The 25,786-nt window shown below is 36.1% G+C and overlaps 1 pseudogene; it reads right to left on the bottom strand.

Annotated features, from left to right (window-relative positions):
• Positions 1 to 253: 253 nt before the first annotated feature.
• LOC125153525 (60S ribosomal protein L31-like) overlaps positions 254 to 25,786 on the bottom strand; it is a 34,888-nt pseudogene continuing 9,355 nt past the window's right edge.

Here is a 25,786-nt window from a genome sequence, read left to right as displayed (position 1 = left end):
TTTGAAATTTATTGGAGAAGAAGATCTAAAAACTCCTGGCCAATGGTACAGCTGTGGAATTTTTATATTTTGCAATTTTGATCTTTTAAAGATTAAATTTTTTTCATTTTTTTGATTTTAAAGAGTAAAGATTTTTTCAAATAAGATATATATATATATATATATATATATATATATATATATTCACTAATATCCATTCAATATACCTTTTAAGTAGTCTTTTTTTTTTCAGTTTTATACCTTTATTTGACAATCAGTGGTTAGTCCTCATCCACATTAACTGTAGATTTTTGAAAGTGGTGACAGGTACATAGGTAACTAAAATATAGAGCTTGTTTGGTGGGTCTTCATCCTCGTTACAATTTCTGGACAACCGCACATAGATACAGTATGGAACATTCCTTATTCCTTGGGCCCAGACAGCTCTGTTGAGCCTGGTGTCAATGCACACATATGAAGATCCCACCTTCATGGCAAATTCCCAGATCTCTTTGAGTGTCTGAGGGCATGCTTCTTGAAATCCACTCCATGGATATGCTTATGATGTTGATGGTGTATTCTCTGGTCACTACCCCCTTGATGGCAGAACAGCCCTTCTTCTAACCACCCTTCTTTGTGGGAGCTACCCTTCTTTTCAGGAGACATTCTGCCAGGCCAAGGAAGAGCACAAGGTATTGTGGGGGAGGGAAAACAGCATCTCAAGCACACTAAGTAGTCTTTTTTAAATAAATCAATTCCTTCTGGCTTTAAGATAAAAATCCTTCTTAAAAACTCTTAATATTAGAAATGCATATGCCCCCCTGAATACATGGTGATTGTGAGAAAGAAGTAGTATGTGTTACGCTAGAAGAATTTTGGGGAAAAGTCTGGATTGAGTTAGTTGAAAATTTTTGTAGAGCAGAGACATTAGGCAATTATTGCTCTTTTAGCCTTAAATATTTAATGTAAAGGAAACTGTTTCATATTGTTTGTTCTAGCATACAATGCTGCAATGGATTTTCTTGTAAGTACACCCTCTTTATTTAAAAAAGGAAAATTTGAAAGGGTTAATTTTATTTAAAAAATTGGAACAAATTTGACAAAAAGCATTTTTCATTTCTGGGATAATGGTCACATGGATATGTATTATTTCTTCAGTCTTTAACTATATTTTAATATTAATTGTAATAATTTGTTTATAAATTATCTTGGGCATTCCATGAAAGTATTCATATCATGGAAAATTTACCTTTTCTTTCTATTCTCTATATCTCATATTATTTTTCTAGTTTTAATGTCTTGTGCAGGATCTCAGGTCTGTGTGAACTACAGTAGTGAGAGCAAGCGTCCTTGTCTTGATACCCACCTGAAAGGAAACAAACTAAAATGTCTCTATTAAATGTGATGATTTCTTTAGATATATTATAAGTACCCTTTTTTGTTGTGTTTTTTTTAAGTTGTCTTTCTCTTTCCTCGTTTGCTAAGAATTTTTATCTTAACTGTGTAGAAAATCATATTGAGTGCTTTTTCACCCCAAATTGAAAGATTAATTTTTGATCATTTAATTTGGTGCTTATTAATTGTGTTAATAACTGTCCAAGCTGAACAGTCCTTGCATTTATTTAATTTATATGACTAGAAGTTTGTTTCTTGGTGTTTTCACATAGCCTTATTTTTAATTGTCTCTTTTATCATAACTTTATCGTTATTTTTGTGCTCCTCTCTTTTTCTTTTTTTATTTATTAAAGAAATTTTTTAATGTTTATTTATTCTTGAGGAAAAGAGAGACAGAGTGTTAGTGGGGGAGGGACAGAGAGAGAGAGGGAGACACAGAATCTGAAGCAGGCTCCAGGCTCTGAGTTGTCAGCACAAAGCCCTTTGCGGGGTTTAAACTCACAAGCCATGAGATCATGACCTGAACAAAAGTCTGACCTTTAACCAACTGAGCTACCCAGGCATCCCTTTCTTCTCTTTTACTTTTGTTTTTGAATTTAGTTTGCTGGGTTTTTTTTCCTAGCTTATTCGGATTTTAGTTAATTTGTTTTCCATCTTTCTTATATTCTGGTAATAATCACAATTTGGTACATTTTCCTCTACATTTCAGCAGCAAACAGATTTCAACCCAGTGCTTTCATTGTCATTATAATGTAATAACTTCAAATTTTAGCATATAATCTCTGCTTTAAACCAAAGGGTAAATGGTAATATGTTAGTTTTTAGAGATAAGAATTTTTCCTAAATATTCTAGTTTGATTTCTAATTGTATTGCATTGTAGTTATAGAATATAGATGCTATGTTGCTAATTATTTGAAATTTTTTGAAACCTCTTTTGAGGCCAAGTTCATCATCATCATTGGTAAATATTTCATATGTGCTTGAAAATATGTATTCTATGTTCATTTGTCATGATGTTCTAGACATATCTATTACACCTAACAGTAATGCCATTGAATTCATCTCTACCTTTATAGTTTTCCATGTGTGTTCATTAACTATGTCTTTCCATACGATATGTTATTCCTTTTTCTACTTAGAGGCTGTACTCTCAGCTTGATATTGATGATTACAATCTTCCCAGCTTACTTTTTTTCATACATATTTCATATCTCTTTTTGATGATAATTTTTATTTTCACCTTTGCTCTTTTTCTCATATTAAAATTTTTACTTGGTATTTATTTATTTATTTATTCATTTATTTATTTGAGACAGGGAGAGAGACAGAGAGAGAGAGAGAGAGAGAGAGAGAGCATGAGTTGGGGGAGGTGTAGAGAGAGAGGGAGACACAGAATTCAAAGCAGGCTCCAGGCTCTGAGCTTCAGCACAGAGCCTGACGCGGGCTCGAACTCATGAACCATGAGATTATGACCTGAGCCGAAGTCTGACACCCAACCAACGAAGCAACCCAGGAGCCCCTACTTGATATTTTTTAGATATATGTTTTCCATGATTCATTATCAATTTTTCTGCTTATTGTGTGTGTTTAGGTGTTTTTTTCTAATTGAGTGTCTCTTAGACAACATTGCTAATTCTTATTTTTAGTACAACCTGAGAGTCATTGTCTTTTCACTGTTGTTTTACCTATTTTGATTAATAAGTTTTACCATAAATTAATTTGTTACTATTGTATTAGAAGATGTTTTCTACCTACTGCAATTAATGTTATCGTATGTCTCCCATTTCCCTGATTTTAATTAGGTGTTTCTCATGAACTAACAATATGCATTATATTTTTATTATTTTGATGGTCATTAATTCATTAAGATTCTTTTAACAAACATGTTTTATCATAAATTGTGCCCTAGGCAATGCACTAAGCAGGGGGAATAAAACAGAGTAATATTTTGTTTTTTTTCTCCTTATCAATGTCTATAACTTTATGAAAAATTATGTTTCCCCCTGAATAGGAAAACAAATGTCAACACAATTCCCTCTCCCATCTTCCTCACTTCCCCTAACAAGTTTGGGTTTAGATTTTTGTGCTTATATAAATGAAAAAAGCATTTAAAAGCTTTTTTCAGATATCAATAAATTCTACTTATTTTTTACATGTTCTTCCCTTTTATACCAATTTTTTGCTATGAGATCTATTCCTTCCTTTAGAAAGTTAAACCTCTAAGAATTTTCAGAATTATTTTATTTTTTAATTTTTTTATTTGATTTTTTTCATTTTAGAGAGAGAAAAAGAGAATGTGTGAGTGGGAGAGAGGGGCAGAGGAAAAGAGAGACAGAGAGAATCCCAATTAGGCTCCATACTCAACAAGGAGGACAACATGGGGTTTAATCCCACAACCCTGGGTTAACCTGAGCTGGAATCAAGAGTCAGCCACTCAACCAACTGTGCCACCCAGAAGCCCCAAGAATTCTTTTGAAGATATTCTTCATGTTGCTAGACTCACTCTCTGACATCTTCATTCTTCTCTAACATTGAAATGATAGCTTAATTGAATATAATATCAGATTCAAATCCTTTTCCTTGTAAACTTTCTTGTATTCAGTATTGTTGTCAAGACTAAAGGTACTGGATTTTAATTTCTCTCTGAAAGACAAGTTTTAGTTTCCTTTTGAAAATTTTCAGCAGTTTCCTTTGCTTTTAATAATCCTAAAAGTCACTATAATATATCCAAATGAGAGTTTTTCTCCACTTAGCTCTCCTACTCAGTTCTTTGTGTACCTCTTTAAATGGAAGTCTCACAGTTACCTTTTTTTCTTTTTTTTTTAATGTTTATTTATTTTTGAGACAGAGAGAGACAGAGCATGAGCATGGGAGGGTCAGAGAGAGACGGAGACACAGAATCCAAAGCAGGCTCCAGGCTCCCAGCTGTCAGCACAGAGCCCGATGTGGTGCCCCAACTCAAAAACCGTGGTATCATGACCTGAGTGGAAGTCGGACACCCAATGGACTGAGCCACTCAGGTGCCCCCAGTTTTCATTAATTACACAAATTATCAGTATGTTTTTCTTCAAATATTTTCTCTATATGTGTATTTTCTCTGTCCTTCTAGATGGGTATTGCTTTTTCTATTATTAGTCTCCATTTCTTTTGACTTTTTTCCATTCATTCCATCTCCTTATTCCCTGCTAATGCTTTTTGAAAGAGTTCTTCAATCTTATCTGTCAGCTCAGTAAATCATCCTTCACATATATTCAACAAGTTCTCTTCACTGGAAAATGAGTAACTAGAAAATGAAATGGAAAATAGATGCCACTTGTGATAACAATGAAAACTATCAATTACCTAGGAAATAATCTAGCAAAGATTGCCTGAGAGGTTTATAGATATTTAAAAAAAAATCTATTAAAGGACATCAAAGTAGATCTGAATATAGAGAGATAATATACTCATGAATACAATGAATAAAACTTTAGAGATTTTAATTGTCATCAAATAAATCTATAAATCCATCACTATTCAATTCAACACCACAGCTAAGTTTGGGGAGAAACTTGACAAATTTATTCCAAAATTTATACAGAAAGGTAACTTTCTGTGAGTTGCTAAAGCAGTTTTCAAAAAGTATAAGATAGGGTTGCCTGGGTGGCTCAGTCGGTTAAGCGTCCGACCTCAGCTCAGGTCACGATCTCACGGTCCATGAGTTCGAGCCCCGCATAGGGCTCTGGGCTGATGGCTCAGAGCCTGGAGCCTGCTTCCGATTCTGTGTCTCCCTCTCTCTCTGCCCCTCCCCCATTCATGCTCTGTCTCTCTCTGTCTCTGTCTCAAAAATAAATAAACATTAAAAAAAAATTTTAAAAAATCTATAAAATAGAAAACTCATACTATTAGATAGTAAGACATATTCCAGCACCAAATGATAAAATTATCAGTGTGGTACTAGTGCAGGGACAGACTGATTGAATGAAGGAATACAAAAACAAGGATTTAAACAGATCACAGGTTATGTGATACAGGATAGATTACATAACCTTGAAGAAATGATGGATACTTTTGTAAATGAAACTAGAGATTTAATTTGCAATTTAGAGAAAAATAAAATTGGACTTCTAGCACATACCATTACAAAAACAAATAAACAAATAAATCAATAAATAAAATAACCCCAAATGAATGAAAGACCTCCATATGAAAGTGAAACAATCAAGCTAACCACAGAATATGTTTACCAAACCAAGATATAAAAGCTCAAATCTCAAGAGAAAAGCCAACATAATTTGATGAATATGAGAATTGGGCAACATAAGTAAGAATTTCTATAAATCAATGTCACTCACAGGTTGTATCACTGGGAAGAAAACCATAAGAAAGACATTACTGAGCAAATTTATATGGACTGTTCTTGAGGTCAACCCTGTGAAAGGGAGAGAAGTTGAAGAAAGCAAGATTGGGTTAGAGGGAGATAAAGTGCCATGTTGCAGTATCAGAGAAAGCTTTTTCTCTAACACTGGAGAGAGGCTGAGCCCAAACATGCCTACACTGACCAGTCCCTGGATGCTGGTCATCCCTGCATTCACCAGTTTCTAGGAAGGGAGTGTAAATTTGGGTGAGACAGTTTTCTCTTCCAAGGCAGTTCCTAATTAGGAATGATTATTATGGGCTGTCTACAAGTATCACTTTTCATCAGAGGGAAAACAGGCACTCCAGTTCTGAACAAGGATCTGAGTTGTATGCCACAGATTCCATTTCAGTCTCAAGATTGAGATTAAAGTGGTACCAGGGATTACATACAATGAATAAATAATAAAACTTAGTACATAGCAGATCTAATGACTTCCATAGAACCTAGCAAAAAAAAAAAGGAAAAAATAACAGAGGTAAAAATTTAATTTTTTAAAATTTTTTACGTTTATTTATTTATTTTTGAGAGACAGAGACAGAGCACAAGTGGGGGATGGGCAGAGAGAGAAGGAGACACAGAATCCAAAGCAGGCTCCAGGCTCTGAGCTGTCAGCACAGAGCCCGAGGCGGGGCTCGAACTCACAAACCTCGAGATCACGACCTGAGCCGAAGTCAGATGCTCAATCGACTGAGCCACCGAAGGCGCCCCAGAAGTAAAAATTTAAATGATTAGTAACTATATTAAGTTACCCTAATCTCATTAATAATGAGAAAAATGAAGAGATAAATATTAAGCATGTTGACCAGAGCATTCTTTGTTCTTGTAAAGAATTAAAGTAATTTAGGTATTGCATGCTAATGAAATTAGCTGATAACATATAGTGCATATATGATAATAGAATGATGTACATTAAGTAAAAGAAACAAACCAGTTACTCGTACATAGAAAGAAACTAGATTTTACTATATATAATGTTGACTGTGAAAAGTAAGAAACAAAATGTTAACACTTATACCATCTTATAAATTTAACAAAACCTGTAATACAACTATATTTTTGTGTTTGAGGATAGCATATCTAAAGCAATACATGCAAAGTGTTTTGAAAAGTCGTGATGGATTAACCAGTATCAGATTTACTGTTATCCTTAAAAAACTATAAATACTTATTAACATATACAAAGCAACTGTCTGCAGGCCTTGGGCAGAACCAATCCAGGCCTACAGTTTTCAAGAGAAGAAAAGCATATGAAAAAAATAAATAGTGTATTTTCCCCTGTTTTTTGCCTGAAGGTATTTTTCAATCCCGGCAAAGAGAAATAGAGTACAGACAGTGGAAGTCTAACTGGGCAGAGGAAACACAAATTTGACCTGGCTGTCATTGAAGGGGGGCAGGATATTAGAGAGGAAGAAATCACAGGGGAAAAAAGCCCCCCAAATCTGCATATTTTTTCACGTTCTTGGCCAATTTCTAAATTACGCATGCACAGAGTGAGACTGTGAGAAATCGTATGTATTGTTTTCTATATGGATTTTTATAATAATAATTGATTTTTAGTTGTACTTTATTGTGATTAGAGAAGATGATCTTAATTAGAGCACCTTTTCTTTCTTCCCCAAAAAAGAAAGCAGAAGGCTAATCAATCAGAGTCTATTAAGATGGTTTCCAGATTCAAGCACCATAACTATTTAAGGTAAGAGGGTTAGTGAAACTAGCGAAAGTACTACTGCTGCAACTAGTTCCAAAGCCATAATTAATAGAGATCTATCACTTTTCTCCTCCACCACTCATTTTACCTTTGTTTCACAGTTGGCTATCTCTGAGTGGCTTGCTTGGCAGGGAAGCTCAAAACTTTACTCCTTAAGTGTAATCCCTTCATTTTATTTTCTTTATGTTACAGCCATCTTACAATATAGACCCCCAATGACCCACATTTCCCACTATTTAGGCCCTGGTGTAGTGCCCACATGCATTACATTATGACTGCTCCTGCGTGACCAATAGAATATGGCAGAAGTGATAATGTATGACTTCCAAGGCTGGGTCATAAAAGCTGTTGCCTCTTTTGCTTTGATCTCTTGAAACACTTACTCTTGGAGCTGAGTCACCGTATAAGCCATCCAACATCTAGAGAGATGACATTCAGAGGCTTTGAATCACATAAGAACCCAAAAGAACACAGGGAGAGATGCATGGGTAGTCCCCAACTGTTCTAATCCCTATATATTAAAGTCATCCCAATTGAGACCCCAGAAAATTCATATGGCAGAGATAAGATGTCTCTACTGATCTCTGCCCATATAAATTCATAAACAAAATAACATCTTGTTTTGGTTTTAAGACACTAAATTTTACACAGAAATAGATATCAAAACATTTTTTCTAACCACAGTTACTGCAGTTATCGATTTACAATTATTATGGGCATAAGCTCATAAATTCAGTGGGTTGGAGACAACATCCTCTGTACCGTCTTTAAGTAGCAACTGTAGCCTCTCCTGGTAAATAGGGTTGATTACCACTACTAATATGTTAACACCCTTTTACTTGCTTACTGGTCCACTAACATAAGGACTGACATCAATCCTCTTCAGTTTAGCATTAGCATATCTCACCAGTCCATCTTTGCATCAGCTTAGATTCCTTTCTTCTGTGTTAGTTGATTGTTGGGAATACACCTCAAAGCCAAAGACTTAAACTGAGATAAAAGTTACTGTGCATGGATGTCTGGGCCACCTGTTTGTGTGATTTACTAGTACATTCTGGGTATGCTCAGGCTGAAATCCAAAGGCTGTTTCTACACCTGCCCAACTGTATGAAATGATGGATCTGAGAATATCCAGCTCTGGAAAGGAAAGGGAACTCCAGTGATATAGTCATTTAGCATCCCATGGTCAGGTTATCAGTTTCTAGTAAGGTCCAATATCACAGAGGAATTTTTGTTAAAATTGAGACTATTTCTCTTAAAGAAAAGGCATGATCTACCACTAAATCCCAGAAACTTATCAGAGAATTTGTGCAGCAAACTTTCTCTTCACAGATATATCTACATCTATCAAATCTGCTGAGTCATAAGACCCATGTGGCTATGCACCTCAGGGTGGATCTTCTGCAGAATCCTCTCTTCCTCTTTTCCTCATCCAAAATGGATAGCTTTCAAGTCACAAGATACATGGGTCAGGGCAGTATTTTCTTTCTCTTTTTTCTTTTTTTTTCAGAGCGGTATTTTCAACTTCAGTGTATGCTACCTCCAAAATCAGAAGAGACCGATCAAACACTGTACCTCTATTGAAGGACTGTCAGGTGCAACATGAAAATTTGCCCTTGGTCTTAGAAGGAATATTGTGGCATGTCACAGACCACTGGGCATCCAAAACTGTTGCAGTCTCTTTAGTCTTCATGAGACTTCTCTCCATGCTCTTGATATAACATGTCTTACTAGCATATCTGGTAGACTTTCGACTTCCTACTCACCATGTCATCAGTGTACTAGTCTAGTGTTATGTTCTATGGCTTGTCAAGATGATCAAGATACCTGAATTCTCCACCATGACAGGGAACAGGACAGTTAGCCTATCCCTGGGCTAGGGAGTAAACGTGAACTTCTGTTTTTACTATGAGAATAAAAACCAAAGTTGATCCTTCTTAGTGAAAGGAATTGGAAAAAAAAATTATCTGCAAGATCAGTAGCCCTACAACATGTGCCAAAGTTTGTGTTAATTTATTGCCAATCAACCAGGTGGTAGCCCCAATAGCAGCCACTATGGCAGGTGGTAAAATGTAGCAGCTGTGATTGGGGCTGCCACTTGGATAAATTTATAATAATATATACATCTGCCAAGATCCATTTCATCTTTTGCAGGATACATATAGTTGAATTAAACAGAAATATTATTGGAACCATCCTCCTACATCCTCTGTCTTTGACAGAGGTATTGATCTAAGCATTTCTTCCCATAATATAGTATTAATTCTGATTTATAATTTTCCTCCAGCTAGAAGTGTGATTTCTGGGGTTTCTACTTGGCTCTTGATGATGTAGTGGCTCTTATTCCACAGACCATAACACCAGCTGCTAAATATTTCTCTCTCAATAATGTACACATGAACCAAGGAAATAATAACAGGTTAGGACCACAGATACTTGGATACACTGTGAAATGAACTTGAGCCAAACTCCACCTGGCCTCCATAAGGTCCCATTTAGCCAGAGAACCATGGTGGCATTTCAGATCCCATGGCATCACTGTCAGCTCAGACCTTATACCTAACATACGTAGAAATGTCTGGATTTTCCAATTCCTCAGTGTCAGTTACTCAGGGAATGATTGCAGGTCCCTTTGGAGAATAACCAAGGACATATTTACTGTATAAATTCCATGTGGCACTGCAGGCTTCTTCCACAAGGGAACCATGTGATTTGATCAATGAGTTCTGATTTTGAGAACTGACTTAGGTCGGGAAATTGAGTGAGAAGCCACATTTTCCCATTTCAGCAGCTGATGAACAATCTTCCCCATCATCTTTTTTTTTCTCTTCCTTTCTCATACGTATCTGCCTGTCTAGTTTGTTTCTAAGAACTCCATGACCTATTAGTTATTACCACAGATCCCTGAAGGTCATGGCAACTGGATGGCAAACTGGCAATTATATCTACTATGCCTCTGATGATTTAGTGCTATGCCTTGGCCTCATAGCCATTGACATTAAAGAGCCCACTTTGATAGCGACAACCTCCACTGTCATCAGAGCCTGCAGAGTGCAGCTACCACCAACCAAGCTTCTTAAACATGTTGGTGCCAACTCAGAAGTGCATTCCTATGGGATGTCTTCTTGCCTCACCCAGGAATCTTAATCATGTCATGGGTACTCAAGTCTTACATAGTAAATCTATTCTAATGTTCTCAACTCCTTGATTGTTTTGACCCCTTCTGCAATATACTAAGACATTTCCAGGTTTTTCATCATATTTCCTAGTTTTAGTATCAGGGTAAGGTGGGCCTCAGAATGAATTTGGAAACTTTCCTTCCTTCTGCTATTTTTTTTGAATAGTTTAAGAAGAATAGGTATTAACTCTTCTTTACATGTTTGGTAGAATATACCTTTGAAGCTATCTGGTCTTGGACTTTTATTTGGGGGGAGTTTTTTGACAGATTCAATTTCATTACTGGTAATCAGTTCACATTTTCTATTTTTTGTTGATTCTGTTTTGAAAGGTTATATGTTTCTAGGAATTTATCCTTTTCTTCTAGGTTGTCCAATTTGTTGGTATATAATTTTTCATAATAATCTCTTACAATTCTTTGTATTTCTGTTGTGTTGATTGCCATTTCTCCTCTTGCATTTCTGAGTTCATGTAGAGTCCTCCTTTTTTTCTGAGTTTGACTAAGTCTTTATCAATTTTTTTTTCCATGAACCAAGTCCTGGTTATATTGATTTGTTCTACTTTTTTAACATTTCTATTTAGTTTATTTCTTTTCTAATCCTTATTATTTATTTCTTCTACTGGTTTTAGGTTTTGTTTTTCTTCTTTTTCTAGCTACTCTGGATGAAAGGTTAGGTTACTTGAGATTTTTCTTGCTTCTTGAGGTAGGCTTGTATTGCAGTAAATTTCCTTCTTGGAACTGCTTTTGCTGCATTCCAAAGATTTTGGACTGTTGTGCTTTCATTTTCATTTGTTTCTATGTATATTTTGCTTTCTTCTTTGATTTCTTCACTGACCCATTCATTGGTTAATAGCATGCTATATAACCTCCATGTATTTATATTTTTCCATATTTTTTTCTTATGGTTGATTTCTAGTTTAATAGCATTGTGATTGGAAAAGATGCATGATATGACTTTGATCTTTTTCACCTTGTTGAGATTTGTTTTGTGGCCTGATATGGGATGTGTTCTGGAGAATATTTCACATGCACTTGAGAAGAATGTGTATTCTGCTGTTTTAGGTTGGAATGTTCTAAGTATATCTGTTACGTCCATGTGGTCCAATGTGTCATTCAAAGCCACTGTTTCCTTGTTGATTTTCTATGTGGATGATCTATCCATTGATGTAGTGGGCTGTCAAAGTCCCCTACTATTATTGTATTATTGTTGATTATTTCCTTTATGTTTGGTATTAGCTGCCATATGTATCTGGGTGTTTTCATATTGGGTGCATAAATATTTACAATTTTATATCTTCTTGTTGAATTATCTTTATGATTACATAGTGTGCTTCTTTGTCTCTTGTTACAGTCTTTGTTTTAAAGTCTATTTTCTCTGATATAAATATTGCTACCCCAGCTTTCTTTTCACTTCCATTTGTATGATAAATGATTTTCCATCCCTTCACTTTCAATCTTCTTGTGACTTTAGGTCTGCAATGAGTCTCTTGCAGGCAGCAAGCATATAGTTGGGTCTTGCTTTTTATCCATTCTGTCACTCAGTGTCTTTTGATGGGAGCACTTAGTCCATTTACATTCAAAGTAATTATGGATAGGTATGTACTTATTGCTGTTACTTGTTTTATGGTTGTTTTTGTAGTTTTTCTCTGTTTCTTTCTTCTCTTGCTTTCTTTCATGGTTTAATGGCTTTCTTTAGTGATAAATTTAGATTCCTTTCCCTTCTTAACATATCTAATAGCAGTTTTTGATTTGTAGTTACCATTAGGTTTCTATGCATCTTATGCATATAGCATAATATATGCATAAGCATATATTAAGTTGGTGGTTGCTTAAGTTTGAACCCATCCTTTACACATCCTCCTTTCCATGTTTTCAGTGTATAGTTTCATACTTTACATCCTTTTATTTTGCTAATGCCTTCACTGATTTTTACAGATATACTTAACTTTACTGCTTTATGCTTCCCACCTTTCTTACTCTTTCTTATAGTCTTTCATTTTCAGTCATGAGTCGCTTTTAACATTTCTTATATAGTCAGTTTTGCGGTTGGTCACAAATTCCTTTAACTTTTGTTTGCGGAAGCTCTTTATTCTTCATTCTATTGTGAATGATGGCCGTGATGGATGAAGTACTCTTGGTTGTAGGATTTTTCCCTTCAGCAGTTTGAATATATAATGCCTCTTCCTTGTGGCCTGAAAAGTTTCCACTGAAAATTCAGCTGATACCTTATGGAGTTTGCCTTGTATGTAACTGTTTTTGTTTTCTTTGTTTTTAAAATTCTCTCTTTATCACTGTTTTTTGCCTTTTTAATTACTACGTATCTTGTTGTGGACCTTTTTGGGTTTGGGGCTTTCTGTGCCTCCTGGATCTGGATTTCTGTTTCATTCCCCATGACTTGGGAATTTTCAGCTATTATTTCTTCAAACAAATTTTCTGCTCCCTTTTCCCTCTCTTTTCTTCCTGGTATCTCTATAATGTGAATGTTATTATGTTTGATGGTGTCGCTGAGTTCCCTATTTTCATTATTTTTCTCTCTCTTGTTCAGCTTGATTACTTTCCATTACTGTGTCCTCCAGGTGGCTGATCCATTTTTCTGCTTCCTCTAGTCTGCTATTAATTCCATCTAGTGTATTTTTTATTTCACTTACAGTTTTTTTCTTTTTTTTTTATGTTTTCTATCTCTTGTTTGAGGGTCTTACTGAGGTCCTCCACTCTTTTCTCAAGTCCAGTAAGTATTTTTATGACCATTACTTTAAATTCTTTAACAGCCATATTTTTTATCTCTATTTCATTTGGCTTTCTTGTGGTGATTTTGTCCTCTTCTTTCATTGTGATATATTACTTTGTCTCCTCATTTTGTCTAACTCTCTCTGTCTGTATCTATGTGTTAAGAAAGTCAGCTATATCTCCTGCTCTTGAAAGTAGTGGCCTTATGAAGAGGAGGATCTTGTAGTGTCCTGTAGTGCAGTATCTTCTATTCACCAGAACCTGGTGCTTCAGGGGTGTCTCCCATTGTGTTGCATATACCCCACTGTTATGGCTGAGCTGCTTTTGCCTTCAGTGTAGTCATCTGCAATGGCTCTTTGCCTGTTGTAGGCAAGGTTTGGTCTCTGTATTGTTAGTGGGCCAGCCTGGAGCTGCCTTGGGCTTGGTCAGACCAGGCATTGGCCAGAGAGGCAACAGCATTGGACTGCAGGGAATTTTCCCTGTATTATTCCCTAAGAAGCTATTGTTGGTCGGTGGGGCCTGCAGTCAGACAATATATCTGCCCCAAGCCCATTGCTGGAGCTGCAGCTGGACTGATATGTGTGGTTATTTTCCCTTCTACCCAAGGCAAGAGTCACTTTTGGAGCCGGCTGGCTCCTGTCAGGGCTGTTTGTACACTGCCAGGCTTGTGACACCACTTTGGATAAACTCCTGCCAAGGGCAAATTGGAGGTGGCAAGTTTGCAGGGGAACAGGGAGTGGGACACATGGTTCCAGCAAGGTCCATGCTGGTCTTTTGTGGGAGCTGACCTGCAGCCACTTGGGAAAATTCCTGCTGAAACCTGCCCGGTTGAAGGGTTCGAATCCACAGGGGTGTGGAATACTGTTAGCAAGCTAAATGGAGAGTTGGTAATGTGCTGGTTCCTGCAGGTATCTATGTATCTGGCTGGGGGTGGGGGGAAGAAAATGCTACCCCAGTTCTTTTGTTCTTGGAGAAGTCTTCCAAAGATTCTTGCCCCTCCAGCACATGCTCTGAGACTAGTAAATGAATCTCCTTCCCATATACCCCAGGTGATTTTTCAAACTGCTATTTCTATGCTGTATATCAGTGGAGCTGTTTCTTGTGTTGTCTCTTTAAAGGCAGGGACTCCATCCTTCAAGTTCTCCTAGAGCTGAGTAAAGCTCTAGGTGTTAAACCCCACTGATTGTTAGGCTCCTCTGGTTTTCAAAGCCAAATGTTACGGGGATTCATCCTCCCAATTTGGGCCCCCCTTGCTTGGGGGTGCTGTGGTGGCGGTCTGGTCCTCTCCCCTGTCTGTGCCTACCACATCCCTGCCTCCTGTGGACAGTTCTGTAGGTCTATTTGTCTCCCAAGCAAGTCTCTCCCCCTCCTATCCTCTTTGATGTGGCCTCTTCCCTACATTTAGCTGTGGAGAGTGTTCTGCCAACCAATGATGCTTGGGTTGTTTTCTGTTATTTACATCGACATGTGTTATCTAATTGTATCCATGGAATGAGTTTAGCTTAGGATCCTCCTCCTCTGCCATCTTCCACCAATGTCCATTTTATATACTTTAAGAAAGGTCTTGGTTAGATGGGGCAACTGGATGGCTCAGTCAGTTGAGCATCTGATTTCAGCTCAGGTCATGATCTCATGGTTTATGGGTTTGAGCCCCACATCAGGTTCTGTGCTGACAGCTCAGAGCCTGGAGCCTGTTTCAGTTTCTGTGTCTCCCTCTCTTTCTGCCCCTCCCCTGCTCATACTCTGTCTCTCAAAAATGAATAAGCATTAAAAAAAAGGGTCTATATTATATATTTTTAGCTTCAAATTTAACAAATTTAACCACCCTCCTATATAAAACAAGAAATTTACTGTGCTTTTTATAACATCCCTACACTTAAAGTAATTTAATATGGATATAATATGGGTAAGAGGTATAGATTATCATTTTAGAATTACATTATCTTTTTTTTCAAGTGACATTACACTTGTGCCAAATTATGTTAACATGTGTACATAAATTTATTAGATTCATTCATATCAAGGCTCACTATAAGAACATTTATTCAAAAATTTCCATTTTTTACTTCTCAATTTTAATTCTTGATCCCCTGAATTATGTGTTAAACTTTTGCGAGTTTCTACATCAGTGCTGTAATTTATAAACACTTGTGTATCAGAAAATGAGTATTTCAGTTGTCACTTGCTCCCAAGCCTATCACTTTGCAAAAAAGGGAAAAAAAACAACAAAACAAAAATCCATTGTCTCTTGTGTTTGATGTTGCATACACTTAATTTTAAAGCCAGCCTGGAATTTGCTTTAGGTTTCTTATATTTTTTCTGGTCCCTAAGTAACTTACCTATTTTGGGGCCTGGATTTTAATAAGGTAATTTTTTATCCTTAATAGGTCACTAAGTTTATCAGGATATCTGAATTAAATATTTTGAGTTAGATTATTTGTTTCAGTTCTAGAGATTTTAAAAGTAATTTATTTTGTTTCCTATAAGTAAAACCATTTTCAAGAAATATTTTAAAGTTAATTCCTTTCTTCTCTTGTACTGAAGAATTTCTTTCATAAGTCAGTCTGTTTGCATTTGTAATAGTAGTAGTAGTAGTATCAGGGTTATTTGCTTGTATATTTTTCTATATGTTCATCCTTGAAAAAGGAATGCTCAATCCTTTTAATGAGTCTGGTTTAGTCTATTAAAGGGGGCATGGATTCCTGTAGATGTCTCTGTCTAACTGACTGCTAGTAGAAAACCCCTTCTCTCATAGAAGTGGAAGGTAAATTAATGTATGTAGTTTCTAGAACAATTTCTAGCTTTTAGCAGGGTTGACTATAGTGACTTGGGATCTTACGCTATTGTCTGGTTCACTGTCTTCTAGGATGAGAATTTATTTTGGATTATTCTGCCTGTCATTACTTTTTCTTTTCCTCATCAATATATGAAAATTTTATCCTTTCCAAGAATTGCTCACAAGCACTGTCTTTGCCTACAGTGCAGTTTCTATGACCACTTTTCCCCCAACTTCTCTTTTCCCTCAGCTTTAGTGAGGTGTAATTGACAAAAGTTGTATATATTAAGGTATACAACTTGCTGTTTTGATATACATATATAAAATAATCACCAAAATCAAGCTAATATATTTTTCATCACCACAGTTACCATTTCAAAAAAAATGTTTTTGAATGTGTGGTGAGACACTTATGATTTACCTTCTTAGCAAATTTCACTCAGGTTCAATTCCAGGTCGGGGAGGTCTTTTTTATTTTTCCCTGCCTACCAAACTCCCCAAGACATTGCCATCCACAGTCCTTCTTTATTCATACTGCTTTACTGGGAACTGAATTTTCTGAGGGTTTGAGGGCTACAGGTACTTAGAAGGTAGTAAAGTCTAAGGCAGTAATGTTTCTAGGTATCACTGAAAGTAAAGTCTATTTCAGTAAATGAACAGCAGTTTACATTTACAGTTGGCAAAATTCCCTGCCTCTCTGTACTAAGGATGGGTAGTGGCTGTGAACCTCAACCTTGTTCAGCCGTCCTCCTCTTAGGTGCTATTCACACATGAAGGGAAAAGTATATGATGTCTTCAAGTGGTTTCTCGGTCTAGGCAGTGTCCATCCAGTTACTGGAAAACCTTTCCCAGACCACGAGTAAGGGTTGTTTTTATCTTTTTCAAAATGTTTTGCCTTAGTAACTTTTTATCTTCTGTCACGTTAATGGAAAGTTGAGAAAAGTCATTTGAGGTATAAAGTGGTATTTAAGATTTAAGACATTTTTATTCTTAGTGAAATAGCATCTGCATCAATAGTGATTTGGGGGTGCCTCAGTCGGTAAAGCATCCAACTCTCGATTTTGGCTCATGTCATGATCTCAAGGTTCTTGCAACATCAAGCTCTGTGTTGGGCTCTGCGCGGATAGCGTAGAGCCTGCTTGCGATTCTGCCCCACCCCTGCTCATGCGTACACTTACTTGCACGCTCTCTCTCTCAAAAATAAACATACAGGTGCGCCTGGGTGGCTCAGTCGGTTAAGCGCCAACTTCGGCTCAGGTCGTGATCTCGTGGTCCGTGAGTTCAAGCCCCACGTCCGGCTCTGTGCTGACAGCTCAGAGCCTGGAGCCTGTTTCGGATTCTGTGTCTCCCTCTCTCTCTGGCCCTCCCCCATTCATGCTCTCTGTCTCAAAAATAAATAAACGTTAAAAAAAAATTAAAAAAAAAACATACAAAAATATCTTTAAAAATAATGATTTTGAACAAGGAAATGTAATTATAATGCTTAATATACTAATCAGTGAAATGGTTATATTACTCCCCTACCATCTTAAAGATGTCTGAATATTCATTTTTGATAGCGTGGGTTATAAGAAATATATATTTGGTGCTCATCTGTGGTTCCTTTCTCACAGCTCTCAAAACCCATGGAACTTCCTGAGCAATAGCAACATCTTTTATTATAATGTCTCTTGTCCTCATTTCCTGAAGTGGATGAGGAGCCATAGAGATGAAATGGGTGTATTGTTATTCATAACAACCTCCTTTCTACAACTGGGATTATGAGGTAACTTTTGGAAAGCAACTGGAAAGGGGGGCTTGTTGCCAGGGGAACCAAGATGAATAAAAGGTGCAAAAGTTCAGTCTTACCCCCGCCCCCCATCCCCACCCTGGCTGACTTCTAGGGAGGGGAGGGAGAGGACTGGAGGTTGAAAAAATTGTCAAAGGCTAATGATTTAATCAGTGATGCCTATATAATGAAGCTTTCATAAAATCCCAAAAGGACAATATTCAGAGTGCTTTTGGGTATGCCATCATGCAGAGATGCAGGGAGAGTGGTACATCAGAGAGGAAATGGAAGCTGTAAGTCCTTTCCCCACGTATCTTTTTCATCTTGCTGTTCCCGAGTTATATCCTTTTATAAAAAACTAGTAATCTAGTAAGTACACTATTTTCCTGAGTCCTCTAAGCTCCTCTAGCAAATCATTTGAACCTGAGGAGGGAGTCACTGGAACCTTATTTACAGTTGGCTGGTCGGAAGCAAAGGTGACAATACAGACTTGAGATTATCATTTGAAGGAGGGCTGGGCAGTCTTGTGAAACTGAACCTTTAAACTGTGGAACCTGATGCTATATTTGGGTAAACAGTGTCAGAACAGAGTTGAGTTGCAGAATACCTAGTTGGTGTCCAATAATTGCTTATTCAAGTAGACAACCCCTCCTCCCTACCTCATAGGAATTGGATGCAGAATCCTTTATAATTGTTCTCAATACTCAGTGTGGTTAACTGACAGAGAAGTCTCAGAGTCAGATAAAAAGACATGGCTTGGCTCTATCAATAAATGTCTCTTTGATACACTATTTTACCATCAGACAAAGTAAATGGAAGGAAGTTCATACAATAAACACCTACATTAAGAAACAAGAAAGGGGCCCCTGGGTGGCTCGGTTGGTTAAGCTTCTAACTCTTGATTTCAGTCCACATCATGATCTCTTGGTTCTCATGAGAACAAGCCCCATGTCGGGCTCTGCACCCTGAGAGCAGAGTCTGCTTGTGACTCTCTCTCTCTCTCTGGGGTCCCCACCACTCACACATGCACACATGTGCTCTCTCTCAAAATAAATAAACTTAAAAAAAAAGAAACAAGAAAAATCTCAAACTTTATACCTAAAGGAACTAGAAAAAGAAGAACAAACTAAGGTCAGAGTCAGAAGGAAGGAAATAAAAAAGGTCAAAGCAGAACTAAATGAAATAGACACTAAACAAACAATAGAAAAGATCAATGAAACTAAAAGGTGTTTTTTCCCTAAATAAACAAAATAGATAAAATTTCAGCTACCTTTACCAGGAAAAAAAAGTGAACTCAAATAACTAAAATAAAAAATGAAAGAGATGTTATAATAGATACCACAGAAATACAAAGGATCAAAGAGAATACTATTAAAAGCCAACAACCTGAACAACATATAAGATATAGATAAATTTGCAGAAATATACAGCCTACCAAGACTGAATAATGAAGAAATAAGTCTGAACAGACTAATTTTTAAGGAGACTGAATCAGTAGTCAAAAACCTCCCAACAAACAAAAACCCATACCAGATGGCTTCACTGGTGAATTCTACCAAAGATATAAAGAATTAATACCAATCTTTCTTAAACCCTTCCAAAAAAATCAAAGAGGTGGGAAAATTTCCAAACTCATTTCAGAAGCCAGCATTACCCAGATACCAAAATTGGACAGACACTGCACAAAAAATTATAGACTAATATCACTGATGTATACAGACACAAAAATTCTCAATGAAATATTAGCAAACTGAATTCAACAATACATTAAAAGGATCATATGCCACACTGAGTGTGATTCATGCCAGGGATGCCAAGATGGTCAACATCCATAAATCAATCAGTGTTATACACCACATCAATAAAAATGAAGGGCTACAATCACATGAGTATCTCGATACAGAAAAAGTCCTTGAAAAAATTCAGCATCCATTAATGATAAAAACCCTCAGGAAAGTGGGAATATAGATAAAATAAATGGGTCAACACACACACACACACACACACACACACACACACACACACTCCAAACCTCCAGTGATGACTGAAGATAAATAAATCATTAAATAATTTTTTAAAAATGTTTACTTATTTTGAGAGAGAGAGAGAGAGAGAGACCCGATCTTACAAGAACCATGAGATCATGACCTGAGCCAAAACCAAGAGTTGGATGTTTAACTAACTGAGCCACCCAGGCATCACCATTAAATCATTTTTAATGGAATATATAAGGATCTATTCCTTAACGAAGTGGATATTGAATGGAGACATTTAAATAACGAGTTAAAGAGGGGGACCCAGGTGGCTCAGTTGGTTAAGCATCCAACTGTTGATTTCAGCTCAGGTCATGATCTTACAGTTCTTGTGCGATTGAGACCCATGTCAGGCTTTGTGCTATGAGCACAGAGACTGCTTGGGATTCTCTCTCTGCCCCCCCCACCCCCCAACACATATGCCTATTCTCTCTCAAAATAAAGGAAACTTAAAAAAATGAATTAGAGATAACTAGTACTGAAAAATCATGATGGATTAAAAAACTAATTTTTCTGAGATTTCATTGTGTTAGGTATCTGCTAGTATCTCAAATTAACCCTTTAAAATGGATACTTTTGCCAATAAATGGGCATTGTATGAATTGTGATATGTTTACATGTATGAAACAGAAATCCATCTCTGTGGCTTAACCTTGTAGTAGCATTTTATTTTCCTCACATAACAAGAAGTCAAAAGGAAGGGACTCTAGGCCCCTTCTACAACTTTGTTCCATTATCCTCACAGAGATTTTATCCTCATGCCTGTCTAGTCATAGGGGCAAGACGGCTTCTCCCTCTTCAGATGTGCTGTAGGCTGGAAAAAAAGAAAGGGACACAAAGAATGCGTTAGAAAAACAGAAATAATCCCAGAAGTCTCCAGCAGAAATATACTTGTATCTCATTGCCTACATTCTTGTTACATTGCTACCTTTGGCTGCAATAGTGTCTGAGAAGGTGAATATTTTATCTGGGAACACTGCCAACCTGAACAAAAAGGGGTTCTGTCAGTAAGGGAGAAGTGGAGAATAGCTCTTAGGTAGGAAATTAGGACTGTCAAAGAGGTCACTGAATTCAGAATGCCATATAATCACAACTAGTATTTTTAGGCAGCCTCAATTTTCAGAGTAATACTAAATGTTAATAACTTCATTTTTGCTATTTTTTAGGATTTTATTTTTTTCATGAATAGCCATGGTTATTAATGAAATAGTATAAATGCACATTTTATAAACTTTATTACCTACATCATACAAGAAAGAATGAGGTCATTATAGATCATTAATAGCTTTTTATACTAGAATACTCTTTTTTTAATACACCTCATTAAATGGTGGTTTTAGGGTCTGTGTCATAACCAATACTAATCTCCTTTGGATAACATGCAAATTCTAAATCATAGGACTTAAATCCAAATTCTAAAGGTTTTCTAAGTTAATTACCAACATCAGTTTCAAATAACATTTCTTTAATGCCTACACACTGAATAGAGAACACTATGTCCTAAATTAATTCTATAAACTAAGTGTGGAACATTTATTCAAGAAACCCTTTTGTGTTTTATAGATCTTTTCTAGCTGTAAGATCTAAAATTCAGTATTGGTTAGTTTTTAAGGTATTAAAATTTTTACCTCTTAAAAAACATTTTTTTTCCACACTTACAAAAAATACTTAGTGTATTCTATCTCCCACTAAAATGTAAATCTTAGTTTCTCTGGATTTTTCAAAACCAGTCTTTAATAGTGCTAATCAGGTTGGACAGATTTTTCAATAACATTTAGGTGGCAGGGGGAGAAGAAAAAACAAAGATATTGCTCTAATGTTCTGTCTAAATGGTACTCAGAAGTGAACATAGTACATTTTTCTGAATGCAAATCAAATACTAATTTATATTTAATGTAACATGATATTAGAGATTTACATCTAATTTCAAATCCTCTGTGAATTCAATTAGAATTAAGTCTATCTCCTCTTACACATCTTATTGAATACATTTTTTTTCAAATCTAATTCTGATCCTATAATTTGAGATGACTTATACTTTATAAATATTCACACACAAATATGATAGGGTGTCATATCTCATGTGCTCATGGAGTTTAGGTAAAATATGATCTTCTCCAATTATAAAGAAAAATACAGAATCTTGCATATAAAAATCTGACGCTTATTTGCTTACAGCTAAGGAATTTAGAAACAAAGAATATACAGAAATGCAATTAAGAGATTAATCAAGTAAGAATTTTTAAACAAGAAAACTCTGCAAAAGGCAATATCCTCCCTACGATACATGCACATATAAAGTGTGTATTTTTGGATATATGATATATGGATATATAAATCTATGATGATTTTCTGAAGGAAAAGAATTGCCAAATGAAATCATTAAGTAACTTTTTCTCTCATAATGTCTGTTAAAGTGTGCTATAGGGTAATTCTTCTTTTTCCCCTGGATAAAATCTTGGTTGGCGTCCCACAGCTGTTCTTAAATAATAAAAATCCCCCTGGTACTTCAGTTACTTAAACGACTTCAATTCTGAAAGTGATAGGTACATTCAGAGTAATAACAAAAACTACAAGCTTCATTTAAAATTAAAGCTTCTGCACTCACCTAATCAGCTATGCAACAGAAGGCAGGCCTGCAGGGTACAGTATGGCTTGGACAGATATTCCCCTACTTTTCAAACTTGTCTTTCTTCCTCTGTGAAATTGCTAACTTGTACTGTTTCTGATCACGCCAGGCTTCAAGATGGTGGATGGAGGAGAGATGAAGGCACAGGCTGGTACTTTTGTAAGCTGCCATCATTGCTCTCTGGTTTGACAGGTGTCAAAGCTGACTCTTGTGTTTTTCTGTTGCAGGGTGTTTCAGTTCTTTGCAGGGTTTTCAGATCATTACTTCTCTCTCCATTCATTGGTAAGCATCCTCTCCCCTGCACTTCATTGTGATTTGGTTCTCAGTTCATCTCTTCATGGACTCTCTGATGGGATCCTACTGATTATTGGGCAGCCCTTTTGGATAAAGTTCATTTAAGATGACCCCAGGCACCCTTATGTTTACTGCAGCATTATTTACAATAGCCAAGATATGGATGCAACCCAAGTTGCAGAGAAAGACAAATACCACCACATGATTTCACTCATATGTGGAATTTAAGAAACAAAATAAATGAACAAAGAAAAAGAGACAAACAAAAAACCAGTAGTTACCAGAAGGGAGGTGGGTAGGGGAAGAGTGAAACAGATAAGGGGGATTAAGAGTATGTTTATCATGATAAGCGCTGAGTAATGTACAGAATTGTTGAATCGTTATATTGTGCACCTGACACTAATAACACTGTATGTTGATTATACTTCAACAAAAAAGTTTAATGGCAACAACTCTATTAAAAAAGAAAGAAAAAAATTAACTCCAGGCCAACTTTTACCCACATATGTGTTGTCTATACCTTCATAATCTACTTATGGTCAATTATCAGTTACAAATTAAGTTACCTTTCAAAACAAAACTCTCTATTCTGTTGTCACAACTGGTATTTTTCATATGCATATACAGATGTATTTTAATGAATAAAATTAAGTTCAAAGCATCACTGAGTCATAGTTATTTTGCAATAATGAATACAGACCATGAAAAAAGCTATTATGTGTGGTGAATATTATTTATTGCTTATTAAAAATATAGAGATTGCTAAGATAGACCAACATCCTTCCTTTATGGACCACAAAGTAAGGAATCAACTTAGCAAAAGTTCTTTTTCGCCAAGGACAGTGCAAAGTTTTATGTGATGCACTCAAGAGCGTATGGGGTCTAGAATCAAACATATGTGGCTTTAAATCCTATCTCTATTTAAAAAAAATTTTTTTAATGTTTATTTATTTTTGAGACAGAGAGAGACAGAGCATGAACAGGGGAGTGTCAGAGAGAGAGAATCTGAAGCAGGCTCCAGGCTCTGAGCGGTCAGCACAGAGCCCGACGCGGGGCTCGTACCCACGGACTGCGAGATCATGACCTGAGCCGAAGTCGGACGCTTAACTGACTGAGCCACCCAGGCACCCCTAAATCCTATCTCTATTATGTATTAGTTACAAGAGGCTGACCAAGTTCAATAAAGTATATAATCTCAGTTTCTTCTTCTATAAAATGGGAATAATAACAGCTCTAGCAAATACATAGTTTTGATAAATAAGTAAAATGTAATACATATGATGTATATCACATAATAACTCCTTATTCAGTGTTACTTAATTTTACCTTCAAACACTGGTCAAAAATTTTTTCTAATGACAGTGGTAGTTCTTCAGGTATTCACTTTTAAAACACTGATTTCTGAAGTTAAAAATAACATGAATATATACGTATATATGTTTACATCATTTTCAGGTCATTAAATTATTACAAGGGAGTATTTAGCAAGTGCATAGAGGATGCCGTATTAAAATGGGGATCTTTGTTTTACTATACACATAAAACAAACTCTAAACCGTCAACTACACTTTTTACACTTTATTTTCCCAGATAAAGCAAAGGAACCAGTACAATAAGCGAGGACTTCTACTGAATTAATCTTTGGGATTAGCAAACCAAGTAGAGAGGCTCTGGTTTTCAACCTAGTACAGGAGACACAGACCATTAGAGAAAAGTTCTCCAAGTCTCCTGGGAGAAGAGTCTGTAAGAACTAGATTACGTAGCCCTAGGGCTCTTATGATGCAAGTCCCATTGTTTAGATGTTCACAACTCCTCCACTTCATCTCTGGCCAAGTTATTCTCATTAGTAGTCAAGTAATAGTCAAGCTATTGCTAAGTGGAATGGCTAGTATTAGGACTGTATCCACATATTTATCCAATGAGAAACACTAGTATTTTTCCCAGTAGGTAGTGTCACTATGTCACTGTAACACTTCCTTATTTGTTTATACTCCTCTCATAAATATGCATTCATTTCAAGATTCTGGGTGTCATGCATGCTTAATATGCTTTTTCCATGTAGTTAACAATGTTGTGAAGGATTAGGACAATCTTTTACCCCCTTATCTTATTTTTCTATTTCAACACAGATCCAGAAACTGACTGCAAGAGTCTTCGGTATAACATCTCGATCACAGTCCTAGATAATGTCTTCCTCCAATATCTAAGATTCTAATATATGCTATGTTTAAATATTAATAAAACTTATTTGAATGGGCTTTGAGATCAATATTATTACTTTTCAGATCTCTTCAAAAATGTTAGTGTTTTGTTCACAAATAAGCCAGTGATTATCTCTTCTTATGAAAAGTAAAGGGATTTGTGATGCTAATGGGAAGTATCAGCATGAAATCATTTTTAATATATATAAAGGTAATTAATATATTACATATATATACACACATATTTCCTAGGTCTGTCCACTGAAAAGACTTAGAAATAATGGCCCACTAATAGCAATAAATAAGTCAAAATATCCTATCTTGGTTTCTAAATATGATTCTTCACAAAAGGGAACAGGGTTCCTTGGTGGGGGTGGGGAGGCAGATTCCAGAGCTGGGAAGAGAAAAAGTAAGATAAAATTGGAACATTTTGTTATATAAAGAAGCAACAAAGTATTCAAATAATCAAAAGCACATGTCAAAAGGACAGCAACCATCTTGAAGGAGCCCCCACAGGGCAAAGCAAACAATTTGAGCTTCAAAACAGACTATTAGTAGTAGATTCTATCCCATTAGATAAAATAAGAATCCAGAAGTACATATTGACATAAACTTTAAAGACAAGTAAAGGAACTGATATTAAAGACTTACACATTTATTCGTTAGCTTAGTTCATTCAGTAAATTTGTATCATACAA

The sequence above is a fragment of the Prionailurus viverrinus genome, chromosome A2 (assembly GCF_022837055.1).
Source record: "Prionailurus viverrinus isolate Anna chromosome A2, UM_Priviv_1.0, whole genome shotgun sequence".
Classification (NCBI taxonomy): domain Eukaryota; kingdom Metazoa; phylum Chordata; class Mammalia; order Carnivora; family Felidae; genus Prionailurus; species Prionailurus viverrinus.
The sequence above is the reverse complement of the archived record's forward strand: the minus strand, read 5'-3'. Positions and strand labels throughout refer to the sequence as shown.